The 18,292-nt window shown below is 38.4% G+C and overlaps 1 protein-coding gene across 5 annotated transcripts in view; it reads left to right on the forward strand.

Annotated features, from left to right (window-relative positions):
• The window catches only part of LOC143643718 (uncharacterized), a 181,238-nt gene that overhangs the window by 3,438 nt on the left and 159,508 nt on the right, over positions 1–18,292 (forward strand). For 3 of the 5 annotated variants that reach the window (XR_013156347.1, XR_013156346.1, XM_077112281.1), the window contains exon 2: positions 3,856–3,934. The exons of 1 other annotated variant lie outside the window; for it this stretch is intronic. The gene's annotated coding sequence lies outside the window, so the exon portion shown is untranslated. The remainder of the gene's footprint in view (positions 1–3,855; positions 3,935–18,292) is intronic. One more of the 5 variants, XM_077112282.1, reaches the window with a different exon arrangement.

Genomic DNA, 18,292 nt, shown 5'->3' on the forward strand with positions numbered 1-18,292 from the left:
CAGCAGCAGCAACATCCAACCAGGCCTTTTCCTGAGGTTTAACCTTGATTCCTGCTAATTTTCTGAGCTTTATCTCCAGCCTTCCTATAAATCCTGTGAGCTACCAGATACCCTTCCCATAAATTCCTTTTATTTGTTTAAGTTGGCCAGAGTTGCTTTCTGATTTTTTGAACACAGACCTGTGATGGGTGTGGTTGGGGATCATGGCAGCCATTAGAATGCACCTTTTGGCTGTCCCGCTGTGGGGAGCATAACTAGCTGATGGCTGTAGTTGCTGAACTTCCGGATCTACCTGACCATGCTATTGCAGGCTTTTCCCAGCTATGCTGGCAAGATGTAGAACTTCTCCAGTGGGAAGCTTTGGATAGTATACTCCTCATTGCCCTGGCCAACACTTTCTTAGAACTGTGCTGTGGGCCTGATACTCATTCTACCCAATCCTCCTTCCTTTCCTCTCTTCTTGTGCAGACGTCAAAGCTGCATCCTCATCTGAGGGCTCTACTTCCTCCCACTCCTTCCTGTAATATATGCCTTTCCCGTCTAATAGTATCTAATAGCAGACCTGACCTAATGCAGGGGTGGGAGAAAAGGTCACTTAAGCCTTCTACATACCTTTGATCTACTCCCTAGTATTTCTTGAATAAGTTTGAATAAGTATGAGATAGAATTAGAAATAGCAAAATGGTTCATACCCTCATCGTGAGCCCCTCTGTGATATCTTCTGCAGTCTAGAGAGATTATATGTAGATTTTTTTTTGGAATGCATGGCTGGTGAAATATTTTTGTGCCTGAAGGAATCCAGTTCTTCCTTTTTTCCTCGGCTTTCTGTCTCAGAAGACTGCTATACTCTTAAATGTAATGAAATATTGTTAAAGTTTCCATTATGTTTCAACATAGAAATTAACTTCTGATAACCACTATGGAACAGAAGTTTGGTCAGGTTACACTTTCAAGACAAGCTCCACTCCAAGTTAGGAAAGAGAAGGCACCTTGACTAATCCAGTGTGACTATAGTATTTGAGAACTCATGAGGATGCAGTGAGAGATGATGCTGGAAATATGGGTAGTGGACTTAGGAAAGTCTTGATGATATTGGGGTCTCAAAGTTGACCAATGCTTGAATTCCACTACACACGCTTTTTCACCTCCAGGTTTGTAATTAAAGAGTCAAATGGAGGGAGAGGTCACCCTTAGGTAGGGGTTGGACTGAAAAAGAGTGAGGCCTACACTTTGAGGCCACATGAACCAGATTTTTACCAAGCAGGGGAAGAAGCTCAAACAGAAAGGCAGAGACATGCCCTCAGCTCCTGGGTCCCACTGCTGACAGGGCAGTAGGGTGACACCCTCCCTGGTTATGGTTTTCATCAATATTAGTCGCTTCACCAGAAAAAGGCAAGGAGTATGCTTCCAGTCTTACTGCCTTTTTGAAAGTGGACCTGAAGAACCCTCACATTTTTTATAGAAATCTATGGAAAGGAAAATATGTCATGCTTTGCTTTGAGATTCATAGCATCACACCATATATCAATACAGTATTTAGTATTTTCAAAGGGTTTTTAAAACACCTTTAATGTTTTAATGACCACATTTGATCTGCACTTTAGCAAACTGATTAAATCTTGAACTATATATACATACAGCAGTCTGCTATCTCCACTTCATACTAGAAATCGGAAGACAGTTCGTGTTTCCCCAGGTGAAACAGAGACTTCTCATGTTGAACTCATATGCAGAACATTCTGTATTTTATTTTTTTTTTCCTGGTAAGGTGAACATGTATCTTGAGAAGTTGAACTTAAAAAGGGCAACCTGTCTTTTAGGCACTGGGTGTCTGGGAAAGCACACGGCTGTGAGCATTTGTGAAGGAGGGTTATCTCTGTCTGCAATCAGCGCTGTATACATTATGTCAGCCTCAGCCAGTTGTCCAGTGATGAATGTGGTGCCTATCTCAAGCAGCTTGGCATTCTAGGGGGTCCAGTGTTTTCCAGCTGATGGAAGGGTAATTAGTAAGCATGACAAAGGATAGAGGGACTTTTGCTTCTCTGTGTCCACATGTGTGAGTGATTGCTCTGGTACCCTTGGGAGCAAATAATTTTTCTGTATGTGAGTTGTAACAACTGTAGCCGCTTAGTTGGAGCTTTAGGTCACATATAAAGGGGAGCCAGCTTGAAGCTAAACAGCTTACTCATGCCTTTTCAGTGAAGGCTATGAAATGTAAAAGCTAGACATCCCATATCTTTCCCCCTGATAAATCAATTGCAACCCCTCCAGCTACCCATCAACTTCCTGGATATAACTACTGAATTTAGAATCTATCCTTCAAATCTCAAGTCAATCTTATTAATGTATTTTCCAATTGGGATAAAGCCATCTGCTCTCTTCCTTATGACAGCTTTTGAATTTGGAGCCCCTACAGCAGTAATACATGTATTCACCCTTTCACACACACACACACACACACACACACACACACACACACACACACACGCGCGTGCGCACGCACATACAAGCCCACAATTTAGATTAATTTGTAGCATTTGTTTGAGTTAAGACAAATCAGTGAATAAGACTGATTTCTAAACAATGGTATGTAAAAGACCATTTCTGAACAATTGTGTGCCAGTTTGAAAGTATCATGTACCCTAGAAAAGTCATGTTTTAATCCCAATCCAATCTTGTGGAAGCAGCTGTTTCTTTTAATCCCAATTTAATACTGTCTGTGGGAAACTTTTGATTAGATTATCTCCACAGAGATGTGATGTATCCAATTGGTGTGTGTGAATTTTGATTAGACAGAGATGTGACTCCACCCATTCCAGGTGGGTCTTGATTAGTTTAGTGGAATCTTTTAAAAGAAGAAACATTTTGGAGAGAGTCAGAAGTAAAAGAAACTTTAGAGCTGACAGACACTTCAGAGCAGAGTTCACACAGATGCCAACACTCGAGAACAGAACAGCAAGGCATAGATGTTTGGAGATGCTTGGAGCCCAGTAGACGTCACCATGAGATTTTTCTCCAGGAATCAAACCCGGGTCTCTGGCTTGGCAGGTGAGAATTCTTGCCACTGAGCCACTGTTGCACTACCATGAGATTTTAAGTAAGCCAGACCTGGAGAGAGCCAAGGGAAGCCAAGAGATGAAAGCTGGCCCTGAAGAAGCAAAATGAGGAATCCCCATAGGAACAGTGGCTGAAAGCAGCAAAGCCCAGGAGCAAGGGACAAGCAGATGCCAGCCACGTGACTACTTAGCTGGCAGAGGTGTCTCTGACCCATCAGCCTTTCTTGAGTAAGGGTAACCTCTTGGTGCCTTAATTTGGACATTATTACTTCCTTATAATTGTAAACTTATAATTTATTAAATTTCCCTTTTTAAAAGGCACTCCAGTTCTGGTATATTGCATTCCATCAGCTTGCAAACTAGCACAAATGGTCGGTAACAGAAGACTGGAACTTTAAATTTTTTTGCACTATATTTTAGTATTTCTCATTACTCTAAGGACTATGGCAGAAGGAACTATGTGCTTTTTATTTATTTGTTTTTCTTTTTTCAGCTTGGAATGCAGAATAACAGAATGCCCTACTAACAGTGGCTTAATATATAGGGATATTTTTTCTTTCATAACATAAAAAGAAGTTAGGAGGTAGGTGACTGCTGGCTTTATGATAACAAAGACCTGGGCAATTCTCATCCTCTGCTCCTCCTTCCTCAGGCATTTATTTTTCCATAGTCGTATTGCTTCATTGTCTCAAGATGGCTACGGCAGATCCAGAAGTCATAACCACATTATAAGTAAAGAAAACAAGAGGACTGCCATGTGATGGGAGCCTTTATCCTCACCCACCATTTTCTTTTCCAGTAGTATCTTTTCTTGAAAGCTCCCATTGGCCTGTCCCTCGTGATGACTCATGACCACCTCCTCAGTGGAGTTTGAAAAAGTATGTAATTGGCTTTTCTAACTTTATAAAATAGATTTAAAAAAAGGAAATACTTTTGTAAGTTGTAAGTTGTTTGGGGATAAATGACCTAAGTATATGCCAAAAACTCCAGCTCTTAGTGCCTAATATGGGACTTGATATTTCTCAGTAAATAGTTGTTGAAAGATTGAGTGACCGATTGAAATAATGAAATAAAATGATCAAATTCCTCAATATTAACTGTTCTTGGTGAATATCTCTCTTTCCATCAGTTCAGCAGTCACTCTAAAACCACAGAAGTCTCAAAGTTCACTGTAAATGGACCCCAGGTCATTTGGATTCAAAGCTAGTCTGTTATTCCAAGACAAGAGCAAGTATTAGCCAAGAGAGAATGGGGATTAGGGAAGGGAATGGCATCCTTCAGAACTAAGAGTAAATTCTAGCTATAAGGCTTGTTCCAGCTTAACTGGGGAACAAGAGGGCACATGTGTTAAGTTAAGGGATATAGGAATGTAGGTTAGAAGTGCCTCTATTGATTGGATTGCAGCCTTGGTTGTGTTATTGGCCTTGATATTCCCTTAAGAGATGTTGGTATTATTTTTTTGATGGCCAGGGTAATGAATTACCAATTTTTTTGTTGGTAAGGGAGTATCAGTATCATTTACATATTGATGTATGGTGTAATGCTGACTTTCAGAGCTGAAGAACTTTAATTCTGAGTCTTGGGTGTTACACAGATATTTAAAGTACTAGGGAACTACTAGATTATACAAAAAGTAAAGCATCTCAGAATTTAGAAATAATAATTAAAGCCTAGAAGTAAATGTGATTACTGTAAGAGTTTAAACTTTAAACTTTAATTTTTATAAGCATTTTGGATTAATTTTACTTTCAGAAATAAAAACATTTGACAGTTGTTTTATATTGGGGTTATTAATTTCAGACTGTAGCAGAAGTTTTGTCTTGTTTTATCTTTACATTCTTACTTGGATTATGTTAATTAACAGGTAGAGCATAGTTTGCATATTGTTTTGTTTCTCCTGTAAAGTTCTTTTTGTTGAAAGTGAAGTTTCGACTTATAACTGACCACCTTGCTTTTAGAGAAGCCCTAGAGTAAAGTAATGTAACTGAGAAGCAAATTTGGTTGTTCCTGTGATTTGTAATTTTTAGCCATATACAGATTAGTGTTAGAATAGAAACAATTTCTACTGCTAAGGTATTTTTAAAGATATAGGGGTTATTTTGAAACCCTTGGGGGCAGCACTATCTAAGTGAGTGGGTGGGAATTTTGTCTTTATGTCCCTGCCATTTGACAGCAAATAGGTATCGAGAATTAGAATAAAGAGGAATATGAAAATGTGTTTTTAAGATTTAGGACTAAAAACTCACATGCAATCAGGGATTATTTATGGCTAGCTCTGGGGTGCTTTCATCCTCTATAGACAGTTTTATGTGTTTAAGGATTTTCTCTGGGATGCTAAGAGAATTAGATCTGGTAGGGGCCTTAGGGTATACAAGAGGGTAAACACTAGCTGGGTTTATTAGCTTTAAGGTGGTCCCCAGGGAGTGAAAAAGATCTTTCTAGAAGAGGTGGAGCATTTTGGCACTACCAAGTACTGATGATTTAAAGCATGCTGCCAGTTCGATAAAGGAGGGCCTGATTGACAGGTCAAAACAGAGTAAGTGGCTCCTATATTAATTAAAAAAAAAATCATTGTTTTACCTGCCCCATCAATGGTCACCTGGGGCTTGTTGAAATCAGTGTTCTTCTGTGATGTCTAGGGAGCCACAAGTGACCTTGGGCCTCCTCAGTCTTGCTCAGGAGCTCTAAAAGGTCTCTGTGAGGGCCTTGACTCCCCTTCAGGTCTCAGAGCACTCCTGGGCCAAGTGTTCAGCCTTCCCACGTCTAGGGCAAGGTCCTGAGAACTTCTGGCATCCCTAAGGACACTTGTACTTCTAGTGCCTTATTTTTCCACACTTGTGGCAGGATCCAGCTGGCTTCTGCTCCATGTGGCCTTTAGGCTGCCATTTGCCATTCATGGCTAGTGCCAAAAGCCAAACTCTGTTCCTGTCTCTCCTTACCTTTTCCTCCTCTGCAGCCCTGTCCTGATTATTAAAAACAGAAAAAGGGGCATTCATGAGGCCATTCATAGGGGTTTGCGGCCCAGAGGCATTTCTGGAATTTTTTTACTTATATCGGGAGTTGACTGACTAATAAAATATGTTTTAAGCATTATTTGTCCCCCTAGGGGGGGTCAGGATCTATTTGGGTATACTTTTTTTTTTTTTTTATAACTTCTACCAGCCTTTCCTAAAATAGAGCATGGTTTTCCTTATTGTCTTGAGTTATGCTCTGTAACACATTATAATTTACAGGTTTGATGGTGCACTTTTCATTCCTTCTATCAGGCAAGTTATCATTTGGTTTTTGGCTTTCAAGTCTGCTTATCCCCTTTGGTAGTTTCAGTTTGGGTCTGCATTTGGAACTGCTACTGCCCTTATTACATGTTGAACAGGCTGCTGGCCTGCAAGTTGGTCTGCATGGTCCTGTGTTTCAGTCCAAATTTGATGCTTTTCCTCAAGAGTACACCAAGAGGAAAAAATAACTTGTATATCTCCTCACGTAAAATCATAGGTTAATACTAGCTTTTTAAATTATTCTATAAATTTTGAGGGGTCCTCCTGGGCATAACATAATTTGCAAGAGTGCGTCATTGATTTATCCTGAAAAAAGTTCATAAAGAGCTGTATGTAAGTAATTTCTTGCCACTTTCCCTATTTTTTACAGAAAAGATTTAACTGTAGAATAGGGTTATAACTGACTGTTCCATTTGTGGGCCAACACTGGCTGTCCTCCAGGTAATATTGTGGCCAGACAGTATTGCAGTAGAAAATAAACTTTTTCTTTTTAGCTCTGTGGTAGAAAGATGTGCTGCTTTGAAGCTGTTATGTATCACAGAAAAGCCATGCTCTTTTAAGCCAATCTTGTGGGTGTAGACTCATTGTGAATAAGATATTTTTATTAGGTTATTTCCATGGAGATGTAAGTGGGACCTTTTGATTAGGTTATTTCCCTGGAGATGTGGCCCCATCCATTCAAGAACTGTCTTAATTAGTTTACTAGAGTTCTTAAAAGAGTTCATGGAGAGAGAGAGTGAGCTCAGAGCCAACAAGAGCAGAGAGATGAAACCAAGACACGGATATCTGGAGATGCAGGCACTGAGAGCTGTTTGAACCCAGAAGCGAAGAGAGGACAGAAGACTTTGCCATGTGCCCTCCCATGTGACAGAGAAACCCCAGGCATGATCAGCCTTTCTAGAGAGAAGGTATTTTCTTTTTGGGGCCTGAATTTGGAATTTTCCCAGCCTTGGAATTGTAACTTATAACTTAATAAATCCCCTTTATAAAAGCCAATCCATCTCTGGTGTATTGAATTCTGGTAGCTTTAGCAAATTGAAACAGAAGATTATTCCAATTTCTTAGCATGCAGCCCAGTGGACTGTCAGCTGGAATACTGGGAGCACCATCCATTTCTGAGGAAGAGAGAGAAAAGGGCATTTCAGTGCTGGTACCTGGTGTCCTGGGTCTCCTGTCTGCCATTCTGAGCACTGATTCCTTGGCACCTTGGGATCAGTTTCTCTCTCCCCAGACATCCCCAGGGTCCTTGAAGGCTCAGAAGATAAATGGCCTGGTACTATCCTGACACAGCTGAGCCAACTCACTCGTCTTTGAGAAGTGTGTGCACTTTTAACTTACTGCCTAAGAGAATGGAAAAGATTTGCCAAAACAAAATAAAACAACTCTAGGAAGAGAATCTTCCTGGATGTTACCAGGATTGGGCTAGAGGAAAGGAGCATGCAGCAAAAAATCCGGCTCCCTTTTAAGAGAAATGTCCTTGAAAAGACCAGTTACACAATAAAATGGCCTTAGTATGTTTTTTACATAATCTATGAAGTCTGGGTATGGGCATATTATAGGCTAGGGCCAGGCATCAGGCTCACCCTGTCCTTACAGTGCAGATTTTACCAAGTGAAAGCATTTTAACACTAGTAGTTCCCCCAAGAGAAAGGCCTTCCAATGTCTCAGCCACACCAGAGAGCAATAGTGGGGAGTAGAAAACGTGGTCCAGGTCGGCCCTGGGTGGTTGAGGACTATAGAGCTAATGCTGTGAATGAGCAGAGGACAAGAGGGCCTCTGTGCTCATTTTAAGACAAATGCTCATTTTAAGACAAATGAGAGGTGGAGAAATCTCAAAGGGTTAGCTCACTTCAGTCAGGGTAGCCGGGACTTTTTCTTATCCTGCAAACCTTGCATCTGGCTTTCAGGGGGAGAATGAACCCAATTGAGTAATAAACATTACTCAAGCCCTGATAATTACAAGACTTTGTAATTACTCAACATAGAGTCCCCCTGGGTCTAAACCAGGTGACTCCCTAGAATCTCAAAGACAATGTCTTGTTGTACAAGAACCCTTAGCCCAGAATTCTGTGCTATAAAAGATGGAATGTTTTAAAAGGCATTGAAAGACAGACAGAGAGGAAAGGGGGAGATTCTTATGGAGGCAGGGTAGAAGACCTCTGTCAAAGAAGTGAAAAGAAAAACAGATCCCCAGATCCTCTGGGTCGTCAGAAGGGATGAAAAGAGAGAGTATGTTGAAGTCTTGGAGAGTCGAGGACAGAGAGAAAGAGACAGGGACTCAGTTTGGCTCCCACTGGACTCCTGCTCCACGTGTGGAAAAGCCTCCAGTCAGGTCCTAACACGTGGTATTACCACTATGCTGAGCCTCCTTGGATCTACAAGGCATGAAGATGGGGCTCCTGCCACATCCAAGGAAATAACTGAAGCCTCAAGGTGAACTTAGGTTATATCCTGGAGGAGTCATTCAGAGCCCCTAGATTGAGCCAAGTGAATTGAGAAAGTTTGGAGGCCCAAGGAGATAGAGAGACAGACAGACAGGGATGTGATTTGGCTCCCATTGGACTCCAGCTAGATTTGGGACCAGTCGGGTCTGAAAAGGCAGTATCACCCATCCTCCTGAGTCTCCTTGGATTTACAAGTCATGGAGATGGGGCTCCTGTCACCTCTGGCAGCTGAAGGCTCAGGGTGAACTGAAGTTATGTCCTGGAGGAGCCATGTCAGAGCCCCTAGATTAAGCAAAGTGAGAAGCAAAAGCAGAAGCACCCAGCCAAGTTTCCCAGTATTCACCAGTCCAGACGGTGGGAGAAGAAAAATCACTCCTGGCTGGCTCACCAAAATATGTTGCCAGATTTCAGCTTCCAGGTTTTAGCTGCAGTGCAAGGAAATAATTCAAGAGCACAGCACAGATAGACAAGTAGGTAGAACATTTATTAAGTACATATGCAAAGAAACAGCATGCAGGCCCAGTCACAAGAGGCCAGAGGCCAGAGGCCTTTTCATATATTTTACATTTAGTTCTCCCTTCCCAGATTTTCTAGACTTCATGCCTAAGTTGATTCAAGAAGTTTTCATTACCAACATACCTCCACCCCCCACTTTTATTTCCCAATGACTTTTGTTTCTTAGGGTGGGCCACATACTTTAGAGAAATAATCTCTTTTTGCTTTCTTTGAGCTCTAAAGCTATGGATATCCTGAATTGGTATTTTTACATACCCTAGTATGATTTTTACTGTATCTGTCCTCCCTAGCTTATATACTATAGTTTACACTTCAGATAGCTGTAGTTTTATTGAGCAAAGATTTTGTGTTTTTGTTGCTTTGTACTCTCATTGCTTTGGAAATGTTTCTTAACAGAAGGAGGCAGCACCTATATCTTTTCTACTATTTAAAGCTTGATATCAGTTTATTTTATCTTACATTTAGATTATAATTGCAACAGTGTGCTCAGTATTAGATCAAAGACTATATTGAGTATTGATTCCATTTTGTCATATTTTTCCATCATAGTTGTAGGATAGTATGGCATTATAGCCTTTGCTTCACATTTGATTTTCGCAACATGAAATATTCTGGAGTGGGACTAATTTTTCATAGGATTGTTTGATTTTCACATTCAGCTTGTCTTTTAGAATGCATTATCTCATCATTCTTGTTGATTTTCTTTTCTGTATTAATTAGCTGGTCTGATTTAACCAGGTTCTCATGAGTCAATACCTTTGGGATGAATTGAGAATTTCTGTATTGAGAATTTAACTTACTTTGTGAAATCATGAATCTCTTGTAAGTATTTTTTTTTGGTAGTCAATTTATATTAAGCTTGCATTTTTGAATGTTTAGTATCTTAAAAACAGCAGAAAGTGACCAATATAAATAATATAAAACAGGAAAAAACACCATTATTAAGAATGAAGGAATGTTAAAGCAGAGAAAAAAATTGATCTGTGGTCAATTCATAAGAGTGTGTTTTAATTTTGTAATGATTTTTCTTACCTGCAAAACCTTGTAATTACCAGGACTTGAGTAATCTTTATTGGTATAAAGAGAACATCCTACACTCGGATGTTTATATAATGTTCAGGCATTTTCATGTAAATTTATGAAAGTGTAGCTTAAGGAAAGAAAATAAAGCTTCACTTAACTGAAATTGGGTTTTATTCTATTCTGATGAGATTTTGAATAAATGCAAATTGTTATATTTAGCTGCAATATTGTTTATTTTTTTCATGGTTACTTCAGTATAATTGTGACACTAAAATGGTTATCTGTTTCCTCCTTAAAATAATCTTACCTCAGATGTTTTAAAGTAATTACATTTTGCCACTGTCAGAAGTTTTAACTTAGCATTTATTTTAGTCTAGATGATTCTTCCATCCATATGAGTGGTTGGAACCTTTCTCAAACATGTCACATGTTTTCCTGTTCCTGGAGTGCCCACCCCCATGTAATCACAGGACTTCTCACTGCACTTCCTTTAGGTCTCTGCTTAGATTACCTTTTTAGTGATGCTTTCTGTGACCACCCTAGGTAGAGTGTTATCTTCTTCCATGATTTATTTTTCTTTATGGAATTTATAAATTCCTTATATTATAAATTTTTATTGTATTTCTCCCCCATTAGAATATAAGTACAATAAGGGCAGCAACCTTGTCTTGATCACTCGTTTGTCTCCAATATATAGAACAGACCCTGTCTCATAGTAGGCCTTCAGTAAGTTTTTTTGCAAGATTAAACTTTTATGATAAAAATAGAAATAAACTAAAGGCATTTTATGTCTGGCCCTGTAACAAGTCTTCATATTCATTTATCATTTTGTTTAACTGCCATGACCATCCATGAAATAGATATTTTTATTTCCTTGTTGGCAATAAGGGATATGAGACAGAAAAAACTAATGTGACTTTACTGAAAGTTAGTGAGGGTCAGCATGGCAGGTAGTAAAACCCAGGTTTTCTGAGACTATTTTATTTCCACTACACATGAATTATCCTGTAACTATGAGATCAGGTAAGAAGTTAAATATATAAGCTCCATTACATAAAATTTTGGATGAAATTTCCTGTCATTGCTTTTGATGAGACTCTTTTCACAGGCCTAAAAAACTCTCATTAGCATGGATATTTTTAAATATATGTCACGCTTGAATCCTTAGATGAGTGCTTTAGATTGAGTTTTTATAAGCCAGTAGCTCATCCTTTCCACTTATTTCAGAATGGGATGATAGAATCTAACATATGGAAAGAGACTAAAGGGAGTCACTTGAAGACTCTTTTGGTTGCCAATTGGAACATTTCAACTCAAATAGTATTGGTTCATGTAACTGGAAAGACAAAAATGTAGGTATTCATGTACAGCTGGATTCAGGTATTCATGGGATGGCATGAATTACTGGTAGTAGTCAAGGAGCTATTCCTCCTTGAGGAGGAATGGTCAGCTCTTTTCTCAGCTCTTCTTCTAAGTGCCCAAAGCAGTCGTACCTTAGCTTGTTATTGTATTTATCTCTCTGCCTTATGGATATTTCTTTTCATATCTGTATCCTCAGGTTTTTTGATTAGTTCAAAAAATAACTTTATATATAAATAATCAATAAGTTTGATTATTGATTATTAAAGGCAAACAGTTGAAAGAGCAAAGGCTCTCATTTGCTCTTTCAACTGTTTGCCTTTACTTGGCTTTTGTGCTTGGATATTCATATAATGTAACAAGCCACAGGGTCTCTCTCTCTTATTAGCCAAAGGCCCCATGACGGTTCCAAGTTAAGTGGTCTTTAGAGCATGTGGATTCAGAAAAAGAAATAACAACTTTCCTGATTGTACTGACCTCAGTTAGATGACATCCGTTTTCCTGACCCCATCACTGTATGGCCTGGGAGGAAGTGAGCTCTTGCAGGCCAGACCTGGTTCAGGCGCACAACTCTGTAACCAGTACAGGTGAGGGTTATCCTATATGAATTTTTTAAAGTGAGAAAAAATATTATTGAAGAAAGGAATACTATGCAGAAAAAACTCTTGAACTGCCTCACTGACCTCCTCCTACTCCTAGGAACCTTTTTTCTTTTGGTAAGCAAATCTGCATGAATATGTTCCCTATATCAGGCCTTGGATTAGGCCCTGGATCTAAAGAGATGGAGGACTAACCAATAAACTTATTGATTATTTATATATAAAGTTATTTTTTGGACTAATCAAAAAACCTGAGGATACAGATATGAAAAGAAATATCCATAAGGCAGAGAGATAAATGCAATGACAAGCTAAGGTATGACTGCTTTGGGCACTTAGAAGAAGAGCTGAGAAAAAAGAGCTGACCGTTCCTCCTCAAGGAGGAATAGCTCCTTGACTACTACCAGTAATTTCAGATGATTGTCTCTTTGCAAACTCTAGTGTGTAATTAAACATACTCCTTCCTACATCCTTTCTGTCATCAAAGATACTGACCCTCTAAGTCATCTAAAACAGCAACAAAGGTTCCTTTCCAATCATGGTTTTGCAGTATTTTAGGATCTTATTGTTCTCTCTTCATTTCATGTAACTGGCTTCAGTGACATTTTGTTTTTAGACACGAGAGACTGTGGCTGGGAGTGAAAAGGGATGGGGGAGGGTTAAATCATGCCTAAAAGTGAAGAAGGGGTTATCTTCAAATTAGATTTATTTATTAGCATGATGACTCACAGGATAATAATGCTACTTTGCCAGTGGCCAGGATAGAAAGCAAGACTATAAAGGAATAACTGACTGATACTTAGAGGGATCCAAGTTGTTATATCTTTAGGAAGTTAAAAAAGTACCTCAGCGTCTGCTTACTCATCCCTGAGCCGGATGTTCTAAACTGGCAAAAAAAAAAAAAGAAAGAAAGAAAGTTTTCCTTTCCTCTGAATTTGATTGTTAAGGACAAAAGGACCAAGTTCTGTCACTAATTAGATTTTTGACCTTGACAAATCATTCATCTAGCTTAACTTCCTTATCAAAGAAATGGAGAGTTCATATTATCTATGTTATATTTATATGTATTTTATAGTTGGTGTCGTGAAATATAGCTAGCTACTTGTCTATCTATACATCTATCTAATACATCTATCTAGTATCTCACTATCATATCTACTGATACATTGAGAGAGATGAAGGGAGAGGAAGGAGACTGGACTAAATCAACTGATCACTATATACCTTACCCCTGATACTCTGTTTTTCTGGATGTTTTTGTAACTTTCACAAGAACAATGGCATGAAGTAATGCATCTTTGGATCAGAAGCACTCTCTGTATTCTCACGCACAATTTTTTTTCAGCCATAAATACATCTAAAGAATAATTTCTGCTTCATTTTACAATAGGACTTTCCAAGATAAGCAGGGCAGATAGACAGAGATTTTGGGGAGGCAGAAACAGCCATTGGAAGACAGAATTCACCCTCCCGGCACTGCTTTCATCAAGAGGCTCCTTAAGAACCAAATCTCCATTGTTTTCCAAGTACACAGTCGCTGCAGAATCTCTTAGTGTTCATCCTTGTCCTCACTTTGGAAGGATATGATTCAGAGAACACTGGGGTAGAACATTTCTACTAAAGCCATCCTTACCATGACCACATCAATACTGATGTCAGCTTTGTTTCCTGCCAAACTTGATGAGCTTCATTTCCTTATCGTTTCCCAGTGCTTAGGGAAGAACAATCATGATCCACAAACAGGTTAGTAGAATGATAGAATAATAGAATGATGGAGTCAGAAATAACCCTAGGGGTTACCGCATTCGTACCCTTATAAGAATAAAGTCCTTGAAGAGCTTTGTGGTTAAGTGACTTACTAGGTCTCACAATAGTGAAAGAGATAAACAAATGGAAACATCACCCATCTCCAATTGATGTTTATGTAATACTTTCATTTATAGCCTGCTTCTTCCATACATGTCTCATTTAACCCTAATTCAGTTTGTTTGGATTATTTATTATTTTTATCCTAACAAACAGGGGAACTACTTTGGGGCTTAAAAAGGTGCCACTCTTTCTGAGATTGTATATTTAGGAGATAGCGCACAGAGATCTGCATTCCAGTTATTTTTATTTATTTGTATATGTTGTTTCCTTAGTTATCCATTCAGTCAGTGAATGGTGTGCCTTTGTTTTTCAAATTTTAATTAAAGGAAAAGGCAAGGAAAAGTATTTGTAAATTAGACCCTGACAATTTAAATGAAAAAGAAATCTACTTTGAAACCACTGGCTTTAAATTTACAGAAGTCAAACGTATTTGACTTCTACAATACCATGACTTTTAGAAATACATATGCCCTAATATAAATAAATACTCTCACACACACTTGATTTGACGTCGGTATGACAAATTTTAACTTGCCTTTTTTTTAAGGAAACTGATGACGGAATTTCAATGAGGAAACCCTCAGAAATTTCAATAAGAAAAGGGAAGAGTAGAAAAATAACCCATCTACAGCCCTACAACCCAGGCATAACATTTGGTATATATGCCTTCAGATCTTTAAAATTATCTTAAACATATGTATACTTCTTTAAACACAAAATGTGATGATACTGTTCTGCTCTTTTTTTTAAACATACTTTAAAAAATAAATATGAAATTATGGGCATTTTTCCATGTGAATATATAATCATATATATTCATTTTAAATCACTGCTTGATAACATGTTTTTTGGATTACAAAAATTATTTAGTTTATTTTTGCTGCACATTTCAGTTACTTAGTTTTACATTTTTATAAATCATGCTGTATTCGAACATCCTTGTTTATAGATATTTGCACATTTGTCTGATTATCTTTTTAGGGAATGTTTCTAGAAGTGGAATTGCCAAGTTACAGAGTATGCATATTTTTACAACTTTTTATACATCGTGGCAAATTGCTTTCCAGGTTGGGGAGAGTTAGTGCTCTTTCTATCACACTACCCTGTCTTAATCATGTCTCCTTTCTCTGTCCAAATATCATTTTATGAGTTTAAGGAAATGGAATTGATCCACATTAGCAGTATTTACCACCAATCACTTTAGGGAAATGGGGATGGGACAGGGGTGGCAGACTCTTACATTTGCACTTAATTCAAACATTCTGGTTTCTGGAAAATTGTAAAAAGTCCCAGCCCCTATTAGGGAAATGCGAATCAAAACCACAGTGAGATATCATCTCACACCCACCAGAATGGTCATTATCAATAAACCAGAAAACGACAAGTGCTGAAGAGGATGTGGAGAAAGAGGCACACTTATCCACTGTTGGTGGGAATGTCAAATGGTACAACCACTGTGGAAGGCAGTTTGGCAGTTCCTCAGGAAGCTAAGTATAAAATTGCCATAAGACCCGGCAATACCATTGCTAGGTATCTACTCAGAGGACATGAAGGCAGTGACACAAATGGACATTTGCACACCAGTATTCATTGCAGCATTATTTACAATTGCCAAGAGATGGAAACAGCCCTAATGTCCATCAACAGACGAATGGCTAAACAAGTTATGGTATATACATACGATGGAATATTATGCAGCTGTAAGACAGAATAAAGTTATGAAGTATGTAACAACCTGGATGGACCTTAAGGACATTATGCTGAGTGAGATTAGCCAGAAACAAAAGGACAAATACTGTATGGTCTCACTGATATGAACTAACATTAATGAATGAACTTGGAGAATTTTAGTTAAGAACAAAGGTCATCAGGAGATAGAAATAGGGTAGATATTGGGTAATTGGAACTGAAGGGATACAAATTGTGCAATGGGACTGATTGTAAAAATTCAGAAATGAATAGCACAATGCTACCTAACTGTAATACAATAATGTTAGAACACTGAATGAAGCTGAATGTGAGAATGATAAAGGAAGGAGGCCTGGGGGCACAAATGAAATCAGAAGGAAAGATAAATGATAAAGACTGAGATGGTGTAATCTAGGAATGCCTAGAGTGTATAATGATGGTGACTAAATGTTCAAATTTAAAAATGTTTTGCATGAAGAACAAAGGAATGTCAATAATGCAGGGTGTTGAAAATAGATGGTAATTGATATTTTAAAACTTTAGCTTATGTTTGAGACTAAAGCAAAAAATGTTTATTTGGTACAAAATTTATATTTTGACTAGTACATTTCCCAATATAACTTATGTGAACAGCTTAATTGAACACTGTAAGTACATGGAACCTTGAGTAGGGCATGAGGTTTTGTAGGCTTGTCCAGAGTCATGCCTCGATAAATCCCAGAAGAATTTGAACAGGGAATAAAAAAGTATTTGCAAAGGCCCCTTCGGGGAATGGTGAGAAATGGGAAAATTCATCTTTCCCAAGTGGAGAATTCTTGATATTCTTACAAGCAGTGGGAAACCAAAGCAATAGGCTGAGCCCCCAATCTTGGGTTTTGTTCATATGAACTTAACCCCGCAAAGGATAGGCTAAGCCTACTTAAGATTGGGCCTAGGAGTCACCCCCAAAAGAACCCCTTTTGTTGCTCAGATGTGGCCTCTCTCTCTCAGTCAACATGACAAGCAGGCTCAATGCCCTCCCCTTCTCTATGTGGGACATGACTCCCAGGGGTGTGGACCTTCCTGGCAACATGGGGCAGAAATCCTAGAATGAGGTGGGACTTAGCAACAAGGGATTGAGAGAATCTTCTTGACCGAAAGGGGGAAGAGAGAAATGAGACAAAATAAAGTGTCAATGGCTGAGAGATTCCAAACAGAGTTGAGAGGTTATCCTGGAGGTTATTCTTAAGCATTAAATAGATAATACTTTTTTAGTTAAGGTATAACAGAGAGGCTGGAGGAAACTGCCAGAAAATGTAGAGCTGTGTTCCAATAGTCATTGTTTCTTGAAGATGGTTGTATAATGATATAGCTTTTGCAGTGTGACTGTGTGATTGTGAAAACCTGTGTCTGATGCTCTACCTTATGGACAGATGAGTAAAACATATGGATTAAAAATATATAAATGATAGGGGAAACAAATGTCAAAAGAAATTTAATAGATTGAAATGCTGGTGATCAGTGAGGGGTAGGGGTAAGGGGTATGGTATGTATGAATTTTTTTCTGTTTTTTAATTTCTTTTTCTGAATTGATACAAATCTTCTAAGAAATGATCATGATGATGAATATACAACCATGTGATGAAAAAAAGAATGAAAGAATGTTCATATTGTATGTTGATTGGTTTTATTAATAAAAATAAAAAATAAAAAAGTCCCAGCCCCTAGACCAGATAGATGGGGACTCTCCCAGTCTGCCCTTACCAGCAGTGTGACCATGGACAGTGTAGCAGAGTGGTTCAGAGTCCAGATTCTAGAGCCAGACTATCTGGGTTCAAGTACTGGCCCTATTACCTACTTACTGTGTGGCTTTTGGTAAGGTACTCAATTTCTCTGTGCCTGTTTCCTTACATTTAAATGAGGACAATAATAGCCTCTAACTTACAATGTTATATTTGGATTAAATGGGTTATACAGGTAAAGCAGTTGGAACAGTGCCTGACACATAAAAATACTAAAAAAAAACCTCACTAGCCATTATTTATTGTTGTTGTTCTTGTCATTAAACTGTAGCAATGATTATTGAAAACCTAATACAAAGTATACCCTCAAAAAACCTTTGTTGAAAGAATAATATAAAAAGGCTGAATGCATTAAGAGAAAGAATTCCTGACTAGAGACAAAGATTTAGGAATCATCTATAGGGCAATGGTAGTTGAAGTTAGAAACCTACTTGTTCTCCCCTCTGGTCTGATCATTTTCTTCTGTCTTCTTGCAGAGAGACTCTGAGAAGTCTTCTATTGACATTTTTTTCCATGTCAGAAACACACTAAGTTGTGCCTGGGTAGATTTTATTTTGCACTTGGAGTGCCTGACCCTTTTAAAATTATATTAGAGAATTACCCATCAGTTAGATTTTAAAATAGGCAATACAAATCACAATGAGGCTTGGACATAGCCTCAGAAGACTGAGGCTAGGAGGT

The sequence above is a fragment of the Tamandua tetradactyla genome, chromosome 8 (genome assembly GCF_023851605.1).
Source record: "Tamandua tetradactyla isolate mTamTet1 chromosome 8, mTamTet1.pri, whole genome shotgun sequence".
NCBI lineage: Eukaryota > Metazoa > Chordata > Mammalia > Pilosa > Myrmecophagidae > Tamandua > Tamandua tetradactyla.